Source organism: Bombus pascuorum, chromosome 11, assembly GCF_905332965.1.
Source record: "Bombus pascuorum chromosome 11, iyBomPasc1.1, whole genome shotgun sequence".
NCBI lineage: Eukaryota > Metazoa > Arthropoda > Insecta > Hymenoptera > Apidae > Bombus > Bombus pascuorum.
In genome coordinates, this window is record NC_083498.1 from 4776336 (window position 1) to 4800699 (window position 24364).

Consider the following 24364-nt stretch of genomic DNA (forward strand, 5'->3'; position numbering starts at 1 on the left):
GTAATGACGTATAACGTTATATACTATTACGTACTGTCGTATAACGTTATATACTATTACCTTATAACGTATAACGTTATATACTATTACGTAATAACGTATACCATTATATAGTATTACGTAATAACGTATAACGTTATATACTATTACGTAATGACGTATTACGTTATATAATATTACGTAATGACGTATAACGTTATATCCCATTACGTAATAACGTATAACGTTATATACTATTACCTTATAACGTATTACGTTATATACTATTACGTAATAACGCATACCGTTATATCCTATTACGTAATAAGGTATAACGTTATATATTATTACCTTATAACGTATAACGTTATATACCATTACGTAATGACGTATAACGTTATATGCTATTACGTAATGACGCATAACGTTATATCCTATTACGTAATAACGTATAACGTTATATACTATTACCTTAAAACGTCTAACGTTATATCCTATTACGTACTAACGTATAACGTTATGTACTATTACCTTATAACGTATAACGTTATATACTATTACGTAATGACGTATAACGTTATATCCTGTTACGTAAAACCGTATAACGTTATAAACTATTACCTTATAACGCATAACGTTATATACTATTACGTACTGTCGTATAACGTTATATACTATTGCGTACTAACGTATAACGTTATATCCTATTACGTAATAACGCATAACGTTATATAATATTACCTTATAACGTATAACGTTATATACTAGTACGTATTGACGTATAACGTTATATCCTATTACGGAATAACGTATAACGTTATATACTATTACGTACTGTCGTATAACGTTATATACTATTACGTAATAACGCATAACGTTATATACTATTACCTTATAACGTATAACGTTACATACTATAACGTAATGACATATAACGTTATATTCTCTTACGTAATGTCGTATAACATTATATGCTATTACGTACTGTCGTATAACGTTATATACTATTACGTAATGACGTATAACGTTATATCCTATTACGTAATAACGTATATCGTTATACAATATTACCTTATGACGTATAACGTTATGTAGTATTACCCTATAACGTATAACGTTATATACTACTACGTACCAACGTATAACGTTATATCTTATTACGTAGTAACGTGTAACGTTATATACTATTACGTAATGACGTATAACGTTATATCCTATTACGTAATAACCTGTAACGTTATATACTATTACCTTATAGTGTATAACGTCATATACTATTACGTAATGACGCATAACGTTATATCCTATTACGTAATAACGTACAACGTTATAAACTATTACCTTATAACGTATAACGTTATATACTATTACGTACTGTCGTATAACGTTATATTCTAATACGTACTAACGTATAACGTTATATCCTATTACGTAATAACGTATAACGTTATATACTATTACCTTAAAACGTCTAACGTTATATCCTATTACGTACTAACGTATAACGTTATATACTATTAGGTAATGACGTATAACGTTATATCCTATTACGTAATAACGTATACCGTTATATAGTATTACGTAATAACGTATATCGTTATATCCTATTACGTAATAACGCATAACGTTATATAATATTACCTTATAACGTATAACGTTATATATTATTACGTAATGACGTATAACGTTATATCCTATTACGTAATAACGTATAACGTTATATACTATTACCTTATAACGTATAACGTTATATACTATTACGTAATAACGTATACCGTTATATACTATTACGTAATAGCGCATAACGTTATATAATATTACCTTATAACGTATAACGTTATATACTATTACGTAATGACGTATAACGTTATATCCTATTACGTAATAACGTATAACGTTATATACTATTACGTAATGACGTATAACGTTATATCCTATTACGTAATAACGTATAACGTTATATACTATTACCTTATAACGTATAACGTTATATACTATTACGTAATATCGTATACCGTTATATAGAACTATGTAATAACGTATAACGTTATATCCTATTACGTAATAGCGCATAACGTTATATAATATTACCTTATAACGTATAACGTTATATACTATTACGTAATGACGTATAACGTTATATAGAATTACGTAATAACGTATAACGTTATATCCTATTACGTAATAGCGCATAACGTTATATAATATTACCTTATAACGTATAACGTTATATACTATTACATAATGACGTATAACGTTATATCCTATTACGTAATAACGTATAACGTTATATACTATTACCTTATAACGTATAACGTTATATACTATTACGTAATAACGTATACCGTTATATAGTATTACGTCATAACGTATAATGTTATATACTATTACGTAATGACGTATTACGTTATATACTATTACGTAATGACGTATAACGTTATATACTATTCCGTAATGACGTATAACCTTATATCCTATTACCTAATAACGTATAACGTTATATACTATTACCTTATAACGTATATCTTTATATCCTATTACGTAATAAGGTATGACGTTATATACTACTACCTTATAACGTATTACGTTATATACTATTACGTAATGACGTATAACGTTATATCCTATTACGTACTAACGTATAACGTTATATACTATTAGGTAATGACGTATAACGTTATATACTATTACGTAATAAAGTATACCGTTATATAGTATTACGTAATAACGTATAACGTTATATCCTATTACGTAATAACGCATAACGTTATATAATATTACCTTATAACGTATAACGTTATATATTATTACGTAATGACGTATAACGTTATATCCTATTACGTAATAACGTATAACGTTATATACTATTACCTTATAACGTATAACGTTATATACTATTACGTAATAACGTATACCGTTATATACTATTACGTAATAGCGCATAACGTTATATAATATTACCTTATAACGTATAACGTTATATACTATTACGTAATGACGTATAACGTTATATCCTATTACGTAATAACGTATAACGTTATATACTATTACGTAATGACGTATAACGTTATATCCTATTACGTAATAACGTATAACGTTATATACTATTACCTTATAACGTATAACGTTATATACTATTACGTAATATCGTATACCGTTATATAGAACTATGTAATAACGTATAACGTTATATCCTATTACGTAATAGCGCATAACGTTATATAATATTACCTTATAACGTATAACGTTATATACTATTACGTAATGACGTATAACGTTATATAGAATTACGTAATAACGTATAACGTTATATCCTATTACGTAATAGCGCATAACGTTATATAATATTACCTTATAACGTATAACGTTATATACTATTACATAATGACGTATAACGTTATATCCTATTACGTAATAACGTATAACGTTATATACTATTACCTTATAACGTATAACGTTATATACTATTACGTAATAACGTATACCGTTATATAGTATTACGTCATAACGTATAATGTTATATACTATTACGTAATGACGTATTACGTTATATACTATTACGTAATGACGTATAACGTTATATACTATTCCGTAATGACGTATGACCTTATATCCTATTACCTAATAACGTATAACGTTATATACTATTACCTTATAACGTATATCTTTATATCCTATTACGTAATAAGGTATGACGTTATATACTACTACCTTATAACGTATTACGTTATATACTATTACGTAATGACGTATAACGTTATATCCCATTACGTAATAACGTATAACGTTATATACTATTACCTTATAACGTATAACGTTATATACTATTACGTAATAAAGTATACCGTTATATAGTATTACGTAATAACGTATAACGTTATATCCTATTACGTAATAACGCATAACGTTATATAATATTACCTTATAACGTATAACGTTATATACTATTACGTAATGACGTATAACGTTATATCCTATTACGTAATAACGTATAACGTTATATACTATTACCTTATAACGTATAACGTTATATACTATTACGTAATAACGTATACCGTTATATAGTATTACGTAATAACGTATTACGTTATATCCTATTACGTAATAACGTATATCGTTATACAATATTACCTTATGACGTATAACGTTACGTAGTATTACCCTATAACGTATAACGTTATATACTACTACGTACCAACGTATAACGCTATATCCTATTACGTAGTAACGTGTAACGTTATATACTATTCCGTAATGACGTATAACGTTATATACTATTACCTTATAACGTATAACGTTATATACTATTAGGTAATGACGTATAACGTTATATCCTATTACGTAATAACGTATACCGTTATATAGAATTACGTAATAACGTATAACGTTATATCCTATTACGTAATAAGGTATAACGTTATATACTACTACCTTATAACGTATAACGTTATATACTATTACGTAATGACGTATAACGTTATATACTATTACGTAATGACGTATAACGTTATATCCCATTACGTAATAACGTATAACGTTATATACTATTACCTTATAACGTATATCTTTATATCCTATTACGTAATAAGGTATAACGTTATATACTACTACCTTATAACGCATAACGTTATATACTACTACGTACTGTCGTATAACGTTATATACTATTGCGTACTAACGTATAACGTTACATCCTATTACGTAATAACGCATAACGTTATATAATATTACCTTATAACGTATAACGTTATATACTATTACGTAATGACGTATAACGTTATATCCTATTACGTAATAACGTATAACGTTATATACTATTACCTTATAGTGTATAACGTTATATACTATTACGTAATGACGTATAACGTTATATCCTATTACGTAATAACGTGTAACGATATATACTATTACCTTATAGTGTATAACGTTATATACTATTACGTACTGTCGTATAACGGTATATACTATTACATACTAACGTATAACGTTATATACTATTACGTAATAACGCATAACGTTATATACTATTACCTTATAACGTACAACGTTATATACTATAACGTAATGACGTATAACGTTATATACTCTTACGTAATGTCGTATAACGTTATATGCTATTACGTACTGTCGTATAATGTTATATACTATTACGTAATGACGTATAACGTTATATCCTATTACGTAATAACGTATAACGTTATATACTATTACGTAATGACGTATAACGTTATATACTATTACGTACTGTCGTATAACGTTATATACTATTACCTTATAACGTATAACGTTATATACTATTACGTAATAACGTATACCATTATATAGTATTACGTAATAACGTATAACGTTATATACTATTACGTAATGACGTATTACGTTATATAATATTACGTAATGACGTATAACGTTATATCCCATTACGTAATAACGTATAACGTTATATACTATTACCTTATAACGTATAACGTTATATACTATTACGTAATGACGTATAACGTTATATCCTGTTACGTAATAAGGTATAACGTTATAAACTATTACCTTATAACGCATAACGTTATATACTATTACGTACTGTCGTATAACGTTATATACTATTGCGTACTAACGTATAACGTTATATCCTATTACGTAATAACGCATAACGTTATATAATATTACCTTATAACGTATAACGTTATATACTAGTACGTATTGACGTATAACGTTATATCCTATTACGGAATAACGTATAACGTTATATACTATTACGTACTGTCGTATAACGTTATATACTATTACGTAATAACGCATAACGTTATATACTATTACCTTATAACGTATAACGTTACATACTATAACGTAATGACATATAACGTTATATTCTCTTACGTAATGTCGTATAACATTATATGCTATTACGTACTGTCGTATAACGTTATATACTATTACGTAATGACGTATAACGTTATATCCTATTACGTAATAACGTATATCGTTATACAATATTACCGTATGACGTATAACGTTATGTAGTATTACCCTATAACGTATAACGTTATATACTACTACGTACCAACGTATAACGTTATATCTTATTACGTAGTAACGTGTAACGTTATATACTATTACGTAATGACGTATAACGTTATATCCTATTACGTAATAACCTGTAACGTTATATACTATTACCTTATAGTGTATAACGTCATATACTATTACGTAATGACGCATAACGTTATATCCTATTACGTAATAACGTACAACGTTATAAACTATTACCTTATAACGTATAACGTTATATACTATTACGTACTGTCGTATAACGTTATATTATAATACGTACTAACGTATAACGTTATATCCTATTACGTAATAACGTATAACGTTATATACTATTACCTTAAAACGTCTAACGTTATATCCTATTACGTACTAACGTATAACGTTATATACTATTAGGTAATGACGTATAACGTTATATCCTATTACGTAATAACGTATACCGTTATATAGTATTACGTAATAACGTATAACGTTATATCCTATTACGTAATAGCGCATAACGTTATATAATATTACCTTATAACGTATAACGTTATATATTATTACGTAATGACGTATAACGTTATATCCTATTACGTAATAACGTATAACGTTATACACTATTACCTTATAACGTATAACGTTATATACTATTACGTAATAACGTATACCGTTATATACTATTACGTAATAGCGCATAACGTTATATAATATTACCTTATAACGTATAACGTTATATACTATTACGTAATGACGTATAACGTTATATCCTATTACGTAATAACGTATAACGTTATATACTATTACCTTATAACGTATAACGTTATATACTATTACGTAATATCGTATACCGTTATATAGAACTACGTAATAACGTATAACGTTATATCCTATTACGTAATAGCGCATAACGTTATATAATATTACCTTATAACGTATAACGTTATATACTATTACGTAATGACGTATAACGTTATATAGAATTACGTAATAACGTATAACGTTATATCCTATTACGTAATAGCGCATAACGTTATATAATATTACCTTATAACGTATAACGTTATATACTATTACATAATGACGTATAACGTTATATCCTATTACGTAATAACGTATAACGTTATATACTATTACCTTATAACGTATAACGTTATATACTATTACGTAATAACGTATACCGTTATATAGTATTACGTCATAACGTATAATGTTATATACTATTACGTAATGACGTATTACGTTATATACTATTACGTAATGACGTATAACGTTATATACTATTCCGTAATGACGTATAACCTTATATCCTATTACCTAATAACGTATAACGTTATATACTATTACCTTATAACGTATATCTTTATATCCTATTACGTAATAAGGTATGACGTTATATACTACTACCTTATAACGTATTACGTTATATACTATTACGTAATGACGTATAACGTTATATCCCATTACGTAATAACGTATAACGTTATATACTATTACCTTATAACGTATAACGTTATATACTATTACGTAATAAAGTATACCGTTATATAGTATTACGTAATAACGTATAACGTTATATCCTATTACGTAATAACGCATAACGTTATATAATATTACCTTATAACGTATAACGTTATATACTATTACGTAATGACGTATAACGTTATATCCTATTACGTAATAACGTATAACGTTATATACTATTACCTTATAACGTATAACGTTATATACTATTACGTAATAACGTATACCGTTATATAGTATTACGTAATAACGTATTACGTTATATCCTATTACGTAATAACGTATATCGTTATACAATATTACCTTATGACGTATAACGTTACGTAGTATTACCCTATAACGTATAACGTTATATACTACTACGTACCAACGTATAACGCTATATCCTATTACGTAGTAACGTGTAACGTTATATACTATTCCGTAATGACGTATAACGTTATATACTATTACCTTATAACGTATAACGTTATATACTATTAGGTAATGACGTATAACGTTATATCCTATTACGTAATAACGTATACCGTTATATAGAATTACGTAATAACGTATAACGTTATATCCTATTACGTAATAAGGTATAACGTTATATACTACTACCTTATAACGTATAACGTTATATACTATTACGTAATGACGTATAACGTTATATACTATTACGTAATGACGTATAACGTTATATCCCATTACGTAATAACGTATAACGTTATATACTATTACCTTATAACGTATATCTTTATATCCTATTACGTAATAAGGTATAACGTTATATACTACTACCTTATAACGTATAACGTTATATACTATTACGTAATGACGTATAACGTTATATACTATTACGTAATGACGTATAACGTTATATCCCATTACGTAATAACGTATAACGTTATATACTATTACGTAATAACGCATACAGTTATATCCTATTACGTAATAAGGTATAACGTTATATATTATTACCTTATAACGTATAACGTTATATACCATTACGTAATGACGTGTAACGTTATATCCTATTACGTAATAACGTATACCGTTATATAGAATTACGTAATAACGTATAACGTTATATCCTATTACGTAAAAACGTATAACGTTATAAACTATTACCTTATAACGCATAACGTTATATACTATTACGTACTGTCGTATAACGTTATATACTATTGCGTACTAACGTATAACGTTATATCCTATTACGTAATAACGCATAACGTTATATAATATTACCTTATAACGTATATCGTTATATACTATTACGTAATGACGTATAACGTTATATCGTATTACGTAATAACGTATAACGTTATATACTATTACCTTATAACGTATTACGTTATATCCTATTACGTAATGACGTATAACGTTATATACTATTACGTATTGACGTATAACGTTATATCATATTACGGAATAACGTATAACGTTATATACTATTACGTACTGTCGTATAACGTTATATACTATTACGTAATAACGCATAACGTTATATACTATTACCTTATAACGTATAACGTTATATACTATAACGTAATGACGTATAACGTTATATCGTATTACGTAATAACGTATAACGTTATATACTATTACCTTATAACGTATTACGTTATATCCTATTACGTAATGACGTATAACGTTATATACTATTACGTATTGACGTATAACGTTATATCATATTACGGAATAACGTATAACGTTATATACTATTACGTACTGTCGTATAACGTTATATACTATTACGTAATAACGCATAACGTTATATACTATTACCTTATAACGTATAACGTTATATACTATAACGTAATGACGTATAACGTTATATCCTATTACGTAATAACGTATACCGTTATATAGAATTACGTAATAACGTATAACGTTATATCCTATTACGTAATAGCGCATAACGTTATATAATATTACCTTATAACGTATAACGTTATATACTATTACGTAATGACGTATAACGTTATATAGAATTACGTAATAACGTATAAGGTTATATCCTATTACGTAATAGCGCATAACGTTATATAATATTACCTTATAACGTATAACGTTATATACTATTACGTAATGACGTATAACGTTATATCCTATTACGTAATAACGTATAACGTTATTTACTATTACCTTATAACGTATAACGTTATATACTATTACGTAATACCGTATACCGTTATATAGTATTACGTCATAACGTATAACGTTATATACTATTACGTAATGACGTATTACGTTATATACTATTAAGTAATGACGTATAACGTTATATACTATTCCGTAATGACGTATAACCTTATATCCTATTACCTAATAACGTATAACGTTATATCCTATTACCTAATAACGTATAACGTTATATACTATTACCTTATAATGTATATCTTTATATCCTATTACGTAAAAAGGTATAACGTTATATACTACTACCTTATAACGTATTACGTTATATACTATTACGTAATGACGTATAACGTTATATGCTATTACGCAATGACGTATAACGTTATATCCCATTACGTAATAACGTATAACGTTATATACTATTACCTTATAACGTATAACGTTATATACTATTACGTAATAACGTATACCGTTATATAGTATTACGTAATAACGTATAACGTTATATCCCATTACGTAATAACGTATAACGTTATATACTATTACCTTATAACGTATAACGTTATATACTATTACCTTATAACGTATAACGTTATATACTATAACGTAATAACGTATACCGTTATATCCTATTACGTAAAAACGTATAACGTTATATACTATTACGTAATGACGTATTACGTTATATACAATTACGTATTGACGTATAACGTTATATCCTATTACGTAATAACGTATATCGTTATACAATATTACCTTATGACGTATAACGTTATGTAATATTACCCTATAACGTATAACGTTATATACTACTACGTACCAACGTATAACGTTATATACTATTACCTTATAACGTATAACGTTATATACTATTACGTAATGACGTATAACGTTATATCCTATTACGTAAAAACGTATAACGTTATATACTATTACCTTATAACGTATTACGTTATATCCTATTACGTATTGACGTATAACGTTATATACTATTCCGTAATGACGTATAACCTTATATCCTATTACCTAGTAACGTATAACGTTATATACTATTACCTTATAACGTATATCTTTATATCCTATTACGTAATAAGGTATAACGTTATATACTACTACCTTATAACGTATAACGTTATATACTATTACGTAATGACGTATAACGTTATATACTATTACGTAATGACGTATAACGTTATATCCCATTACGTAATAACGTATAACGTTATATACTATTACGTAATAACGCATACAGTTATATCCTATTACGTAATAAGGTATAACGTTATATATTATTACCTTATAACGTATAACGTTATATACCATTACGTAATGACGTGTAACGTTATATGCTATTACGTAATGACGTATAACGTTATATCCTATTACGTAAAAACGTATAACGTTATAAACTATTACCTTATAACGCATAACGTTATATACTATTACGTACTGTCGTATAACGTTATATACTATTGCGTACTAACGTATAACGTTATATCCTATTACGTAATAACGCATAACGTTATATAATATTTCCTTATAACGTATATCGTTATATACTATTACGTAATGACGTATAACGTTATATCGTATTACGTAATAACGTATAACGTTATATACTATTACCTTATAACGTATTACGTTATATCCTATTACGTAATGACGTATAACGTTATATACTATTACGTATTGACGTATAACGTTATATCATATTACGGAATAACGTATAACGTTATATACTATTACGTACTGTCGTATAACGTTATATACTATTACGTAATAACGCATAACGTTATATACTATTACCTTATAACGTATAACGTTATATACTATAACGTAATGACGTATAACGTTATATCGTATTACGTAATAACGTATAACGTTATATACTATTACCTTATAACGTATTACGTTATATCCTATTACGTAATGACGTATAACGTTATATACTATTACGTATTGACGTATAACGTTATATCATATTACGGAATAACGTATAACGTTATATACTATTACGTACTGTCGTATAACGTTATATACTATTACGTAATAACGCATAACGTTATATACTATTACCTTATAACGTATAACGTTATATACTATAACGTAATGACGTATAACATTATATCCTATTACGTAATAACGTATACCGTTATATAGAATTACGTAATAACGTATAACGTTATATCCTATTACGTAATAGCGCATAACGTTATATAATATTACCTTATAACGTATAACGTTATATACTATTACGTAATGACGTATAACGTTATATAGAATTACGTAATAACGTATAAGGTTATATCCTATTACGTAATAGCGCATAACGTTATATAATATTACCTTATAACGTATAACGTTATATACTATTACGTAATGACGTATAACGTTATATCCTATTACGTAATAACGTATAACGTTATATACTATTACCTTATAACGTATAACGTTATATACTATTACGTAATACCGTATACCGTTATATAGTATTACGTCATAACGTATAACGTTATATACTATTACGTAATGACGTATTACGTTATATACTATTAAGTAATGACGTATAACGTTATATACTATTCCGTAATGACGTATAACCTTATATCCTATTACCTAATAACGTATAACGTTATATCCTATTACCTAATAACGTATAACGTTATATACTATTACCTTATAATGTATATCTTTATATCCTATTACGTAAAAAGGTATAACGTTATATACTACTACCTTATAACGTATTACGTTATATACTATTACGTAATGACGTATAACGTTATATGCTATTACGCAATGACGTATAACGTTATATCCCATTACGTAATAACGTATAACGTTATATACTATTACCTTATAACGTATAACGTTATATACTATTACGTAATAACGTATACCGTTATATAGTATTACGTAATAACGTATAACGTTATATCCCATTACGTAATAACGTATAACGTTATATACTATTACCTTATAACGTATAACGTTATATACTATTACCTTATAACGTATAACGTTATATACTATAACGTAATAACGTATACCGTTATATCCTATTACGTAAAAACGTATAACGTTATATACTATTACGTAATGACGTATTACGTTATATACAATTACGTATTGACGTATAACGTTATATCCTATTACGTAATAACGTATATCGTTATACAATATTACCTTATGACGTATAACGTTATGTAATATTACCCTATAACGTATAACGTTATATACTACTACGTACCAACGTATAACGTTATATACTATTACCTTATAACGTATAACGTTATATACTATTACGTAATGACGTATAACGTTATATCCTATTACGTAAAAACGTATAACGTTATATACTATTACCTTATAACGTATTACGTTATATCCTATTACGTATTGACGTATAACGTTATATACTATTCCGTAATGACGTATAACCTTATATCCTATTACCTAGTAACGTATAACGTTATATACTATTACCTTATAACGTATATCTTTATATCCTATTACGTAATAAGGTATAACGTTATATACTATTACCTTATAACGTATAACGTTATATACTATTACGTAATGACGTATAACGTTATATACTATTACGAAATAACGTATAACGTTATATCCCATTACGTAATAACGTATAACGTTATATACTATTACCTTATAACGTATAACGTTATATACTATTACGTAATAACGTATACCGTTATATAGTATTACGTAATAACGTATAACGTTATATCCTATTACGTAATAACGCATAACGTTATATAATATTACCTTATAACGTATAACGTAATATACTATTACGTAATGACGTATAACGTTATATCCTATTACGTAATAACGTATAACTTTATATACTATTACCTTATAACTTATAACATTATATACTATTACGTAATAACGTATACCGTTATATAGTATTACGTAATAACGTTTAACGTTATATACTATTACGTAATGACGTATTACGTTATATACTATTACGTAATGACGTATAACGTTATATCCCATTACGTAATAACGTATAACGTTATATACTATTACCTTATAACGTATTACGTTATATACTATTACGTAATAACGCATACCGTTATATCCTATTACGTAATAAGGTATAACGTTATATATCATTACCTTATAACGTATAACGTTATATACCATTACGTAATGACGTATAACGTTATATGCTATTACGTAATGACGTATAACGTTATATCCTATAACGTAATAACGTATAACGTTATATACTATTACCTTAAAACGTCTAACGTTATATCCTATTACGTACTAACGTATAACGTTATATACTATTACCTTATAACGTATAACGTTATATACTATTACGTAATGACGTTCAACGTTATATCCTATTACGTAAAAACGTATAACGTTATAAACTATTACCTTATAACGCATAACGTCATATACTATTACGTAATGACGCATAACGTTATATCCTATTACGTAATAACGTATAACGTTATAAACTATTACCTTATAACGTATAACGTTATATACTATTACGTACTGTCGTATAACGTTATATACTATTACGTACTAACGTATAACGTTATATCCTATTACGTAATAACGTATAACGTTATATACTATTACCTTAAAACGTCTAACGTTATATCCTATTACGTACTAACGTATAACGTTATATACTATTAGGTAATGACGTATAACGTTATATCCTATTACGTAATAACGTATACCGTTATATAGTATTACGTAATAACGCATAACGTTATGTAATATTACCTTATAACGTATAACGTTATATACTATTACGTAATGACGTATAACGTTATATCCTATTACGTAATAACGTATAACGTTATATACTATTACCTTATAACGTATAACGTTATATACTATTACGTAATAACGTATATCGTTATATAGTATTACGTAATAACGTATAACGTTATATACTATTACGTAATGACGTATTACGTTATATACTATTACGTAATGACGTATAACGTTATATCCCATTACGTAATAACGTATAACGTTATATACTATTACCTTATAACGTATTACGTTATATACTATTACCTTATAACGTATAACGTTATATACTATTACGTAATGACGTATAACGTTATATCCTATTACGTAAAAACGCATAACGTTATAAACTATTACCTTATAACGCATAACGTCATATACTATTACGTAATAACGCTTACCGTTATATCCTATTACGTAATAAGGTATAACGTTATATATCATTACCTTATAACGTATAACGTTATATACCATTACGTAATGACGTATAACGTTATATGCTATTAGGTAATGACGTATAACGTTATATCCTATTACGTAATAACGTATAACGTTATATACTATTACCTTAAAACGTCTAACGTTATATCCTATTACGTACTAACGTATAACGTTATATACTATTACCTTATAACGTATAACGTTATATACTATTACGTAATGACGTATAACGTTATATCCTATTACGTAAAAACGTATAACGTTATAAACTATTACCTTATAACGCATAACGTCATATGCTATTTTACGTAATGACGCATAACGTTATATCCTATTACGTAATAACGTATAACGTTATAAACTATTACCTTATAACGTATAACGTTATATACTATTACGTACTGTCGTATAACGTTATATACTATTACGTACTAACGTATAACGTTATATCCTATTACGTAATAACGTATAACGTTATATACTATTACCTTAAAACGTCTAACGTTATATCCTATTACGTACTAACGTATAACGTTATATACTATTAGGTAATGACGTATAACGTTATATCCTATTACGTAATAACGTATACCGTTATATAGTATTACGTAATAACGTATAACGTTATATCCTATTACGTAATAACGCATAACGTTATATAATATTACCTTATAACGTATATAGTTATATATTATTACGTAATGACGTATAACGTTATATCCTATTACGTAATAACGTATAACGTTATATACTATTACCTTATAACGTAAAACGTTATATACTATTACGTAATAACGTATACCGTTATATAGTATTACGTAATAACGTATAACGTTATATACTATTACGTAATGACGTATTACGTTATATAGAATTACGTAACAACGTATAACGTTATATCCTATTACGTAATAGCGCATAACGTTATATAATATTACCTTATAACGTATAACGTTATATACTATTACGTAATGACGTATAACGTTATATCCTATTACGTAACAACGTATAACGTTTTATACTATTACCTTATAACGTATAACGTTATATACTATTACGTAATAACGTATACCGTTATATAGTATTACGTAATAACGTATAACGTTATATCCTATTACGTAATAACGCATAACGTTATATAATATTACCTTATAACGTATTACGTTATATACTATTACGTAATAACGCATACCGTTATATCCTGTTACGTAATAATGTATTACGTTATATATTATTACCTTATAACGTATAACGTTATATACCATTACGTAATGACGTATAACGTTATATCCTATTACATAAAAACGTATAACGTTATATACTATTACCTTATAACGTATAACGTTATATACTATTACGTAATAACGTATATCGTTATATAGTATTACGTAATAACGTATAACGTTATATACTATTACGTAATGACGTATTACGTTATATACTATTACGTAATGACGTATAACGTTATATCCCATTACGTAATAACGTATAACGTTATATACTATTACCTTATAACGTATTACGTTATATACTATTACCTTATAACGTATAACGTTATATACTATTACGTAATGACGTATAACGTTATATCCTATTACGTAAAAACGTATAACGTTATAAACTATTACCTTATAACGCATAACGTCATATACTATTACGTAATAACGTATAACGTTATATACTATTACCTTATAACGTATAACGTTATATACTATTACGTAATGACGTATAACGTTATATCCTATTACGTAAAAACGTATAACGTTATAAACTATTACCTTATAACGCATAACGTCATATACTATTACGTAATGACGCATAACGTTATATCCTATTACGTAATAACGTATAACGTTATAAACTATTACCTTATAACGTATAACGTTATATACTATTACGTACTGTCGTATAACGTTATATACTATTACGTACTAACGTATAACGTTATATCCTGTTACATAATAACGTACAACGTTATATACTATTACCTTAAAACGTCTAACGTTATATCCTATTACGTACTAACGTATAACGTTATATACTATTAGGTAATGACGTATAACGTTATATCCTATTACGTAATAACGTATACCGTTATATAGTATTACGTAATAACGCATAACGTTATGTAATATTACCTTATAACGTATAACGTTATATACTATTACGTAATGACGTATAACGTTATATCCTATTACGTAATAACGTATAACGTTATATACTATTACCTTATAACGTATAACGTTATATACTATTACGTAATAACGTATACCATTATATAGTATTACGGAATAACGTATAACGTTATATACTATTACGTAATGACGTATTACGTTATATAATATTACGTAATGACGTATAACGTTATATCCCATTACGTAATAACGTATAACGTTATATCCTATTACGTACTAACGTATAACGTTATGTACTATTACCTTATAACGTATAACGTTATATACTTTTACGTAATGACGTATAACGTTATATCCTGTTACGTAAAACCGTATAACGTTATAAACTATTACCTTATAACGCATAACGTTATATACTATTACGTACTGTCGTATAACGTTATATACTATTGCGTACTAACGTATAACGTTATATCCTATTACGTAATAACGGATAACGTTATATAATATTACCTTATAACGTATAACGTTATATACTAGTACGTATTGACGTATAACGTTATATCCTATTACGGAATAACGTATAACGTTACATACTATAACGTAATGACGTATAACGTTATATACTCTTACGTAATGTCGTATAACGTTATATGCTATTACGTACTGTCGTATAACGTTATATACTATTACGTAATGACGTATAACGTTATATCCTATTACGTAATAACGTATATCGTTATACAATATTACCTTATGACGTATAACGTTATGTAGTATTACCCTATAACGTATAACGTTATATACTACTACGTACCAACGTATAACGTTATATCCTATTACGTAGTAACGTGTAACGTTATATACTATTACGTAATGACGTATAACGTTATATCCTATTACGTAATAACCTGTAACGTTATATACTATTACCTTATAGTGTATAACGTCATATACTATTACGTAATGACGCATAACGTTATATCCTATTACGTAATAACGTATACCGTTATATAGAATTACGTAATAACGTATAACGTTATATCCTATTACGTAATAGCGCATAACGTTATATAATATTACCTTATAACGTATAACGTTATATACTATTACGTAATGACGTATAACGTTATATACTATTACGTAATAGCGCATAACGTTATATAATATTACCTTATAACGTATAACGTTATATACTATTACGTAATGACGTATAACGTTATATCCTATTACGTAATAACGTATAACGTTATATACTATTACCTTATAACGTATAACGTTATATACTATTACGTAATAACGTATACCGTTATATAGAATTACGTAATAACGTATAACGTTATATCCTATTACGTAATAGCGCATAACGTTATATAATATTACCTTATAACGTATAACGTTATATACTATTACGTAATGACGTATAACGTTATATAGAATTACGTAATAACGTATAACGTTATATCCTATTACGTAATAGCGCATAACGTTATATAATATTACCTTATAACGTATAACGTTATATACTATTACGTAATGACGTATAACGTTATATCCTATTACGTAATAACGTATAACGTTATATACTATTACGTAATGACGTATTACGTTATATACTATTACGTAATGACGTATAACGTTATATACTATTCCGTAATGATGTATAACCTTATATCCTATTACCTAATAACGTATAACGTTATATACTATTACCTTATAACGTATATCTTTATATCCTATTACGTAATAAGGTATAACGTTATATACTACTACCTTATAACGTATTACGTTATATACTATTACGTAATGACGTATAACGTTATATACTATTACGTAATGACGTATAACGTTATATCCCATTACGTAATAACGTATAACGTTATATACTATTACCTTATAACGTATAACGTTATATACTATTACGTAATAACGTATACCGTTATATAGTATTACGTAATAACGTATTACGTTATATACTATTACGTAATGAGGTATTACGTTATATACAATTACGTAATGACGTATAACGTTATATCCCATTACGTAATAACGTATAACGTTATATACTATTACCTTATAACGTATTACGTTATATACTATTACGTAATGACGTATAACGTTATATCGTATTTCGTAATAACGTATAACGTTATATACTATTACCTTATAACGTATTACGTTATATCCTATTACGTAATGACGTATAACGTTATATAATATTACGTACTGTCGTATAACGTTAGATACTATTGCGTACTAACGTATAACGTTATATCCTATTACGTAATAACGCATAACGTTATATAATATTACCTTATAACGTATATCGTTATATACTATTACGTAATGACGTATAACGTTATATCGTATTACGTAATAACGTATAACGTTATATACTATTACCTTATAACGTATTACGTTATATCCTATTACGTAATGACGTATAACGTTATATAATATTACGTATTGACGTATAACGTTATATCATATTACGGAATAACGTATAACGTTATATACTATTACGTACTGTCGTATAACGTTATATCCCATTACGTAATAACGTATAACGTTATATACTATTACCTTATAACGTATAACGTTATATACTATTACGTAATAACGTATACCGTTATATAGTATTACGTAATAACGTATTACGTTATATACTATTACGTAATGAGGTATTACGTTATATACAATTACGTAATGACGTATAACGTTATATCCTATTACGTAATAAGGTATAACGTTATATATTATTACCTTATAACGTATAACGTTATATACCATTACGTAATGACGTGTAACGTTATATGCTATTACGTAATGACGTATAACGTTATATCCTATTACGTAAAAACGTATAACGTTATAAACTATTACCTTATAACGCATAACGTTATATACTATTACGTACTGTCGTATAACGTTATATACTATTGCGTACTAACGTATAACGTTATATCCTATTACGTAATAACGCATAACGTTATATAATATTACCTTATAACGTATATCGTTATATACTATTACGTAATGACGTATAACGTTATATCGTATTACGTAATAACGTATAACGTTATATACTATTACCTTATAACGTATTACGTTATATCCTATTACGTAATGACGTATAACGTTATATAATATTACGTATTGACGTATAACGTTATATCATATTACGGAATAACGTATAACGTTATATACTATTACGTACTGTCGTATAACGTTATATACTATTACGTAATAACGCATAACGTTATATACTATTACCTTATAACGTATAACGTTATATACTATAACGTAATGACGTATAACGTTATATCCTATTACGTAATAACGTATACCGTTATATAGAATTACGTAATAACGTATAACGTTATATCCTATTACGTAATAGCGCATAACGTTATATAATATTACCTTATAACGTATAACGTTATATACTATTACGTTATGACGTATAACGTTATATAGAATTACGTAATAACGTATAACGTTATATCCTATTACGTAATAGCGCATAACGTTATATAATATTACCTTATAACGTATAACGTTATATACTATTAGGTAATGACGTATAACGTTATATCCTATTACGTAATAACGTATAACGTTATATACTATTACCTTATAACGTATAACGTTATATACTATTACGTAATAACGTATACCGTTATATAGCATTACGTCATAACGTATAACGTTATATACTATTACGTAATGACGTATTACGTTATATACTATTAAGTAATGACGTATAACGTTATATACTATTCCGTAATGACGTATAACCTTATATCCTATTACCTAATAACGTATAACGTTATATACTATTACCTTATAATGTATATCTTTATATCCTATTACGTAATAAGGTATAACGTTATATACTACTACCTTATAACGTATTACGTTATATACTATTACGTAATGACGTATAACGTTATATGCTATTACGTAATGACGTATAACGTTATATCCCATTACGTAATAACGTATAACGTTATATACTATTACCTTATAACGTATAACGTTATATACTATTACGTAATAACGTATACCGTTATATAGTATTACGTAATAACGTATAACGTTATATCCTATTACGTAATAACGCATAACGTTATATAATATTACCTTATAACGTATTACGTTATATACTATTACGTAATAACGCATACCGTTATATCCTGTTACGTAATAAGGTATAACGTTATATATTATTACCTTATAACGTATAACGTTATATACCATTACGTAATGACGTATAACGTTATATCCTATTACGTAAAAACGTATAACGTTATATACTATTACCTTATAACGTATAACGTTATATACTATTACGTAATAACGTATACCGTTATATAGTATTACGTAATAACGTAGAACGTTATATACTATTACGTAATGACGTATTACGTTATATACAATTACGTATTGACGTATAACGTTATATCCTATTACGTAATAACGTATATCGTTATACAATATTACCTTATGACGTATAACGTTATGTAATATTACCCTATAACGTATAACGTTATATACTACTACGTACCAACGTATAACGTTATATACTATTACCTTATAACGTATAACGTTATATACTATTACGTAATGACGTATAACGTTATATCCTATTACGTAAAAACGTATAACGTTATATACTATTACCTTATAACGTATTACGTTATATCCTATTACGTAATGACGTATAACGTTATATACAATTACGTATTGACGTATAACGTTATATCCTATTACGGAATAACGTATAACGTTATATACTATTACGTACCGTTGTATAAGGTTATATACTATTACGTAATAACGCATAACGTTATATACTATTACCTTATAACGTATAACGCTATATACTATAACGTAATGACGTATAACGTTATATAATCTTATGTAATGTCGTATAACGTTATATGCTATTACGTACTGTCGTATAACGTTATATACTATTACGTAATGACGTATAACGTTATATCCTATTACGTAATAACGTATATCGTTATACAATATTACCTTATGACGTATAACGTTATGTAGTATTACCCTATAACGTATAACGTTATATACTACTACGTACCAACGTATAACGTTATATCCTATTACGTAGTAACGTGTAACGTTATATACTATTACGTAATGACGTATAACGTTATATCCTATTACGTAATAACGTGTAACGTTATATACTATTACCTTATAGTGTATAACGTCATATACTATTACGTAATGACGCATAACGTTATATCCTATTACGTAATAACGTATAACGTTATAAACTATTACCTTATAACGTATAACGTTATAGACTATTACGTACTAACGTATAACGTTATATCCTATTACGTAATAACGTATAACGTTATATACTATTACGTAATGACGTATAACGTTATATCCTATTACGTAATAAAGCATAACGTTATATAATATTACCTTATAACGTATAACGTTATGTACTGTTACGTAATGACGTATAAAGTTATATCCTATTACGTAATAAAGTATAACGTTATATACTATTACCTTATAACCTATAACGTTATATCCTATTACGTAATAACGTATACCGTTATATACTATTACCTTATAACGTATAACGTTATATCCTATTACGTAATAACGTATAACGTTATATACTATTACCCTATAACGTATAACGTTATATCCCATTACGTAGTAACGTATAACGTTATATACTATTACGTAATAACGTATAAAGTTATATCCTATTACGTAATAACGTATAACGTTATATACTATTACCTTATAACGTATAACGTTATATACTATTACGTAATAACGTATACCGTTATATAGTATTACGTAATAACGTATTACGTTATATCCTATTACGTAATAACGTATATCGTTATACAATATTACCTTATGACGTATAACGTTATGTAGTATTACCCTATAACGTATAACGTTATATACTACTACGTACCAACGTATAACGTTATATCCTATTACGTAGTAACGTGTAACGTTATATACTATTACGTAATGACGTATAACGTTATATACTATTACCTTATAACGTATAACGTTATATACTATTACGTAATAATGTATACCGTTATATAGTATTACGTAATAACGTATTACGTTATATACTATTACGTAATGACGTATTACGTTATATACAATTACGTAATGACGTATAACGTTATATCCCATTACGTAATAACGTATAACGTTATATCCTATTACGTAATAACGTATAACGTTATATACTATTACCTTAAAGCGTCTAACGTTATATCCTATTACGTACTAACGTATAACGTTATATACTATTAGGTAATGACGTATAACGTTATATCCTATTACGTAATAACGTATACCGTTATATAGAATTACGTAATAACGTATAACGTTATATCCTATTAAGTAATAGCACATAACGTTATATAATATTACCTTATAACATATAACGTTATATACTATTACGTAATGACGTATAACGTTATATCCTATTACGTAATAAAGTATAACGTTATATACTATTACCTTATAATGTATTACGTTATATACTATTACGTAATGACGTATAACGTTATATACTATTCCGTAATGACGTATAACCTTATATCCTATTACCTAATAACGTATAACGTTATATACTATTACCTTATAACGTATATCTTTATATCCTATTACGTAATAAGGTATAACGTTATATACTACTACCTTATAACGTATAACGTTATATACTATTACGTAATGACGTATAACGTTATATCCTATTACGTAAAAAGGTATAACGTTATAAACTATTACCTTATAACGCATAACGTTATATACTATTACGTACTGTCGTATAACGTTATATACTATTACGTAATAACGCATAACGTTATATACTATTACCTCATTACGTATAACGTTATATACTATAACGTAATGAAGTATAACGTTATATCCTATTACGTAATAACGTATACCGTTATATAGAATTACGTAATAACGTATAACGTTATATCCTATTACGTAATAGCGCATAACGTTATATAATATTACCTTATAACGTATAACGTTAGATACTATTACGTAATGACGTATAACGTTATATAGAATTACGTAATAACGTATAACGTTATATCCTATTACGTAATAGCGCATAACGTTATATAATATTACCTTATAACGTATAACGTTATATACTATTACGTAATGACGTATATCGTTATATCCTATTACGTAATAACGTATAATGTTATATACTATTACCTTATAACGTATAACGTTATATACTATTACGTAATAACGTATACCGTTATATAGTATTACGT